Genomic DNA, 7,692 nt, shown 5'->3' on the forward strand with positions numbered 1-7,692 from the left:
GTTATATATTTGAGGATCTATCTCCACCTAAAAGGGTTAAAACATGAAAGCCCAGCCCCCTACCCTCTAATTTGTCTGTCCACGCCACACGTGAAGGAAATTGATGACATGTTTGAAATTATAGAATTATAAGCTCACATTGATTTATTCTGATTCTTGGTTGCCTTCATATACCTGAGGAGGTGGACTGTGGAGACCCTCCAACTTTTCTCTCTCTCTCTCTCTCTCTGTTTCCATATTCCTAGTTTTCCTAATGGTTGTTTGGATAAAAGAAAATAATTAGTGTATAAAATGTATGTTGGGTTTGTATCTTTTATCTGGACCAGTCTTCAAAGGAGATGTAGTCTTTCAAGTGACTGAAAGAAGTGGAGTCTGAGGAGTCTATATAAAAGGCTAAATGTCTATCAAGGGATTGAGTAGTAGTAGTAGTATGTGAGACAATAGAGAGGTAGAGAGAGAAGATAGAAAATGATTGGATCACATTCTAGTAAAGTAACACAGTTTAATTAATTACAAGCCCAGTCGTTTTTTGGTCTCCTCAGCGGCGTCTGTAGCTTCAACTTGCATCTTCGCAGTCTGCAAATCAGCTTCACTGGCTTCCTTCTCATCTTTTGCAGACATCTTTTTCACCTACATATAAATATAAATGTTCTGAAAGGAAAGGAAAGGAAAGGAAAGGAAAGGAAAAGAGGGAATCAATAATATAAGACTTTATATATATATATATGCTCATTTGGAGTATCTAGTTTTCTCTCAATTCAAGAGGCCAATGTCAGAAATAGAAACAGAAAACTCTTCTTTGATCCGAATGAAGATAAAAAGGGATTTCTGCAATTCCCTCATTTTGTTTTCCCATTTCGGCTCATTTATTAATTTTCCATGTGAAAACCACAAGATATAGATTAGGATTTGGGGGCCGGGTGAAAAAAAGACAAGAAAAGGAAGTGCCCACTAGCAAAATCGGTAATGAGAAAGTGGGATTTTACTCAGTTTAGAAATAAAAAATTGGAGAGAGAGCACTTGTACGTAGCAATTAAATTCCGGTGTGTTCTTCCAATTAATCCACCCAAATTAAAACAGGTTTCTCTTTCTTTTTCAATCTAAAACTTAATTAAAGAGTTAGGGAACAACATATAAATGCTACCTGGCCGATAAGGGAGGCCTTGAAATATCGGAAACCTTCTTGTAAGGAAGTGGTGAAAGAGATCCATCCTTTTTTCATTCCATCCATCGCCGACATCTCCCTCTGCTGCTTCTTTCTTTCTTTCTTGTTTGCTCACTTCCTTATCCAGATTCTTCGTAATATTACGGATGAGTCAATAATGATGAGTGATGACTGCGAACTGTGCAAAGTAGTCATCTCTCGGGAAACTCACACAAGTGACGTAAGAAAAATGAAACTCACGCTCGTTTCTGCAAGTGGATACCATGCAAATATGTACGTTCCCACGTGTTGGATTTATAGAAACCCACGAAGCTACTACAGCTATGGATTTTGGATTCTTCATTTTTTATTTATTTTTCTTTCTTTTTCTTTTCTATGTGTCAAGCGATAAGGCTTGCCAAAAGTCAATTGGATAAGGCTGTGCTGTGCACGTACACAGTACACAAACTCGGCTCTGAGTTCAAACGGCGTGCCTTCACAATAATAAAGAAACCGAAATAACCTTTCACTGTTAAAATCTGAACTGAACAGATGAAACCAGATCGACTCAACTCAAATCAAGTTTTATCGGATCGGCATTGGATTGGGGCATTGCGAAGCGAAACCGGTTAAAACCAAACTGAACCATATGGGAAACTCTCATCACAATGGTGCAGGGTCATAACTCAAAATGTACCCATCCTATCTTTGTCCGAACACTCTGCCAGGGTGGGGTACACCTCCTTCCTTATTAGAGGCACTAGGGAACTGGGCCAGGCAGGAACTGGAGGAGATAATTTTCCATTCAAACCTGCTATAGATTTTTGGGATTTTATTTGGGTTCATACATGCATTGATCCCTGATTGTAGACCACCCGGCTCCTAAGCGACTACCCCACCTTGCGTATCTTTCTATCCACCTCAAGTCCTCTCTGCTCGGAAGAACAATCAATCCCAAATCCATCTACCACAGACTCTGCTCCCCCGGCATAAAAAATTATCACCTCAATTTGTTTGCCTGTCAATTTCTTCAATTCCCTCAAATAGATGGAGGTGGACCCCATCGGACAATGTGTTTGGACTGGGGGTAGGGTGATCATTTCCACCACCTATAAGATGGGATTGAGGAAATTGAGGGGTAGGTAAATTGAGGGGATAAAGATTCCCTTAGCATGCACTTGGGCGTGGAAGGTCTTGGTGGGCTTGGCCATGTGTCTCTCAAATTTGCCAGAAGGTCACTGTCATCAGTACCAGCCTTTGCAAGAAGCAGGAAGCTCTGGCACGTGTAGGTACAAAAGACTTCTTGGTCAGCTGTCAGCAGGAAGCCTGACTACTCAATCTCCCGATTTTCTCATGGGCCTCAGTCTTTCCTGGCCCTATGGGTTTCTGGTCTTACATGGGCTAGGAGTTTGTCCATCCACCCATAGCCCAAAGGATGGGGGCCCATGGATTCTTCGTTGTTTGTAATAAAAATCTCTTGATCCATGAATGATGCTAACTTCCTAATTTGGTGCTTCCTTAATTTGCATGTGTAGTCTGCCACAGCCACAATGGATGGTATCATTGACACCGGCCTTCTCCCCGAACATCCTTTCCTGCCATTGATAAGTCTTGTTAAGAACACAGGGGAAGAGAGCACCTTTGACTAGAGAGTCCGCTTTTATTACATGAATTCAAGAACTCTATTAAAGATTAGGGAAAAGGAACATTAATTGGTGTTATGTGTGGACTTGTACCTGCGTCTAGGGCCTTAGACATAGTTTGATATGAAAAGACCATTGTACCCCTTGGAAGGATGGAAAGGTCCAGAGGTATTGTAGTCTTTTCACATTCTAAGCACAAGTACACCTCTACACACAACACCAATTAGCATTCGTTCTCCCTAAGACTCAATGAATAAATTTCTCGTTCGAAGAAAAGACTTGAGCAAGAAGAATGCAAAACAAGATATAGGATTAAACAATTCTTATAACCCCTTCTTCACGGACTAGAAAAATTCTCATTTTTTCCCCCCTTCATAGCTCACTACATCCGATGAGTCACAAAAATTATGTTTTCTTATGGTTGGACGTACCTCCTCTACTACCTTTTATTTATATAAAAGGAGAGAAGAGAGCAGCTTTGACTAGAGTCGCTTTTATAACATTAATTCAAGGTATATCTTCTGTCATCCACAACGAAATGACTTGAGCAAGAAGAAAAAGCTTCTTCCTTTTTTGTTTTCGTCTTAGCTCACCACTGTCGTCCAATGAGTCACAAATAGATGTTGGAGATTGTTTTTGGACTTATTTAAGAGTCTGAGTTCCCAAAGAGCTGTCCATTTCAAACAATACATGTCTTACGTAATCAACGCGAAAAAGAATCTATTGATTTTCTCTCAATTAGTTGGATCATAGGTGCGATGATTTACTTTACGGGCGAGGTCTCTGATTCAAGTCTAGGATGGTTCACCTGTGCTAGAAAAAAGAATAAAAGAAGCATCTGACTCCTTCATGCATGATTCACTTGGCTCGGGAGATATAGCGATCTTCCTTATTTTTCAATGGCAGATCCAAAGAATATAAAAAAAAACGTATTCATAGAAGAATGAGATAAATTATATCAATATCCGAATTCTTTTGTTTGTATAGGAAATGAAGGATTCTTTTCTTGATTTGTTTTGTCGAAATCTAACTGCTCCAATCTTTGGTCCTCTATGTGGACCCAATGATGTTCCTTCCCATGTTGGGAAAAAATAACGTGACACGCACGTCCTTAATGTCTCACATAACGCATATCTAGTTTTTTGCAAACAAATGACGAAAGAGAATCTAATCATCGAGGTATTATTATTTTTTCAACTCAATTATTGTCATTATTCTTAGAATTCTAATATTTAACCAACAAAATCATGGATTAAGAGATTTTCTCTACCATGTGTGAAGGAAAAGTGAAAATTAAACACAATCCAACAAAATTTGCAATTTTTGAGGATAAACTTCTTGTCACTGGGTGTGGCAACAAAAGACAAAACTGTTGTAACCATAGACCCATTTTTTAAAATCAAACTTATTCTACCACTTGGAAAGCATAATTGATCACTTTCCTTCTTTTCCTCTTTTTAATGGTTTCAATCTCCATCCATTTCAACATCATGGATAAGATTTCCCCCCCCCCTTCTTTCCCACTCCATTTTCAATAGGACAAAATAGCTAAATTCATTCAATTAAATTGCATAATTAAAATGATAACTCTGAAAGTTAGTGGAGTTGGTTGATTCAATAGTTAGTGGAGTGACTTGTTTCAATGGTACCCAAAAATTAATGGAAAAATCTTGTTGTAATATAATGATAAGTCACTTTCAATTTATGTGATTTTTGTTATATTCTCTGTTCTCTCTTTCTCTCGGGTTGAGAATGGATGGTTTCCGCAATATTAAGGAACCCATTATAATGTTATTGATTTTATTTCTAAAATTTGTACTAAAACCATTTCATCCCATTTAGTAATCTGTTCCAAAATCAATTCCCAAAATAGTTCCATTTTTAGTAACGAGACTGATAGGTTAAGGAGGGATTAACCAATAAAACTGATAGGTTAAGGAGGGTTCCTCTTGTATTCCCAAATTGATCTTTAGAAAGATACGATCGATAGTCTAAAATTACAAGGCTATGTTGTGTATAAAGAGGGGTATCAAAAGTTGGTCCGCAACAATAATCCAATCTAAACCAAGTACAGATTGATTAATGATGAACCAAATTACTATCGACCAGTGAAAGGATGATATGTGGAAAACATCAGATTTGAGGTCGACCCGAGCTGAGCATCCATCCAGCTCATCATACCTGTCAAATGTTGGGCCGACCCAATCTGACCTAAGTCGACCATCTAATTATCCATCCAAGTCATCATACCAGTCAAATGCCGGGCTGACCCGATCTGACCTGAGCCGACCTTCAGATCATCCATCTAGCTCATTACAACTATTAGATTCTAGGCCGACCCGATGCTATGCCGACCCGACGCCAGACCCACCTAAGCTGACAATCAAGCTAAGGACAGAATCACTTCACCCACATCATGCATCTTGCATGACCCAAGGTCATGCCTTTCATATGACTCTCTGTGACAGGTGTCCGCACCAGAAGACCTCCACCTATACAAATGGGAGACCAAAACACGGTCTAGCACCGATGAAAAGCCTACACCGATCTATCATCCAAACTCTATAAATAGCAACTCCAAGCCCAGGTAAGAAGAGACTTGACTTCTCATTTTCTCTACTTGAGATTATCTGTTGCAAGAGGTCTGACTTAGGCATCGGAGCTATTCCGTCGGCTCAGGCCGGCACTCCTTAGCCTCTTATGTTCTTCTGTGCAGGTCAACTCGACCACAGGAGAGTTCGGGTCAAATCTTGTCGCAACAATTAATAATCAGGCTTTGTTAATACAAGGTAGTAGCCCAATGGTTCCCTGATCGGGACCTACTGACTACTGTGATAGATCAATAATCGACAATTTATAGCTGATTAACCTGTTTAAGCCCATTTATTCAATTATAGCCAATTAAGGACCATTTATAGTCCAATCAAGTAATTAGTTAGTTTAAAGCCCAATTATAGATCAATTACCTTGAGCTTGATTACAGACCGGTAATCAACCAACTGAATAGAAATGTGTCCATACTAGACTTGAGTACCTTAATGGGAGAAGACAATACAAGACCTTAACTTGATGGGGACCAATTAAGCTAGGACTGAATCCAGCTGGTCCTAGCAGGTTCACACCTAGTATTGGAGGAAACAGATGGTGGGTGGTAGACTACTAACCTCTTGGACAAAAATCATTTCTCGTATCTGGAGAAGCTCTTTTCTAGGAATAAAAATCTTCTCCAATTCTTTAATCTGGCAATACCCGGCAATGCTATCCTCACTGTGCAACATGTGGCACAAACAGATCTAATGGTCAAGAGTGGTTTGCACCATTTCATGAAACTCTACCCGTTTTGGCAACAGGATCCTTTCAACCCGAGTAGGTAAACCCCAAAACGTAGAAAGACGAAAACCTAAAAATTTGAGCAGAGAAACAAAGCGTTTCTTTCAAAACTTATACAAAAGATTAAAATTCCATCTGCTCAGAGAGATATAATCCATCAATCCACATTGGTGAAGCACTGCTGGGGATAACGGTTTTCAAGCTTAGAATGACATTTCTTTGAAAAAGGCTAGAAAACCCATCTCCATTTCTGCATTGCTGAACTGGGTTTTGATCTGTTCCATACTATTTTCAGTAACAGAGCAAAATTACATGCAAGAACATAAAAGAATAAGAAGAATAAAAAAAATGAGGACAAGGAACCTAAATGCCCTTGTTGTTGTTGCTTTAGATTTTAACAGAAAAAACCCGAACCGCCATTATCAAAGTTGAGTGCATAGCTGAAAGGGTCATAGTGGAAACTGAGCCTCTGCTTCGATTTTCCCTTCACTTGCCTTCGAATCTCTGCTCGAACCCTCCAAAATAAGCTTTTGAACTTCCTCTTCCCGCAATCAAGAACAATCTGCTCTTTTCCTCTTTTCCTGTCTCTGGTGTCTACGACGCCAAGAAAAAATTAGAAATGCACTGGTTCACCAAGCAGATCCCCTGTTGAGGACAAGGAGGAGGAGGAGCTTTGCAGAAAAATAAGAAGGAAAGTAGATCTGGTGTAACCTCTGCAGCTCTCCAATGGTGGGAAGAAAGGAAGAAGATGAACCGAAACCGAGTGTTTCCTTTTTGCTGCGTTTTTGGGTTTACCTACTCAGGTTGACAGGACCCGGTTGCCTAAACGGGTAGAGTTTCATGAAATAGTGCAAACCATTCTTGGCCATTAGATCTGTTTGTGCTAGCATTCTCAGGTATTGCCAGATTAAAGAATTGGAAAGGATTTTTATCCCTTTTCTTTTCTAATGGGTTGAGTTTGGTTGTTTAGAGATGGATAGAAAAGAAAAGAAAAGAAAATCATCAAGATTTTGTATGAATTTCTTTTATATGTCCATTTTTCCTCTGGTTTGATTATGCACTTAGTCTATGGAAGATTCTGGGTTAATTTTAAAAAATTTCTTGGGATATTTGGAAATTTTATTCCAGCCATAAAAAAAAACAAATTTCTTGTAAGAAAATACCGGAAAGAAAGGAAGAGGGGATTCGATTCCACTCATTCTCCAGCGCAACTCACTCTTCGATTTAAAAGTACATCGTTCGTATAAAAGAAAAAACAGTTTAAAACTACATCGTTGTAGTCAAGCTAGCTGACATAAGTTTTAAAATTCTATTAGCTTTTTTTTCGTTTCACCACAACTTCCCTCTTAGATCACCGCCTACGTCATTTCACCCCAACTTCCCTCTTAGATCACTGCCTACGTCAGACGAGTGAAAAAATTAATGTGTTTCGGAAATAAGGAATTTAAATTGTCAGTTGCGTGTGAGTTCTATATAAAGGCGAGAGCATTTTTCAGACACTCCTCACTCATTTCTGTTTGTAAACTCTGAGGTGAGTATAGGAAATTAGTACTCATTTTTTGTCTCAACGAAATC

The sequence above is a fragment of the Telopea speciosissima genome, chromosome 4 (assembly GCF_018873765.1).
Source record: "Telopea speciosissima isolate NSW1024214 ecotype Mountain lineage chromosome 4, Tspe_v1, whole genome shotgun sequence".
Taxonomy (NCBI): Eukaryota; Viridiplantae; Streptophyta; class Magnoliopsida; order Proteales; family Proteaceae; genus Telopea; species Telopea speciosissima.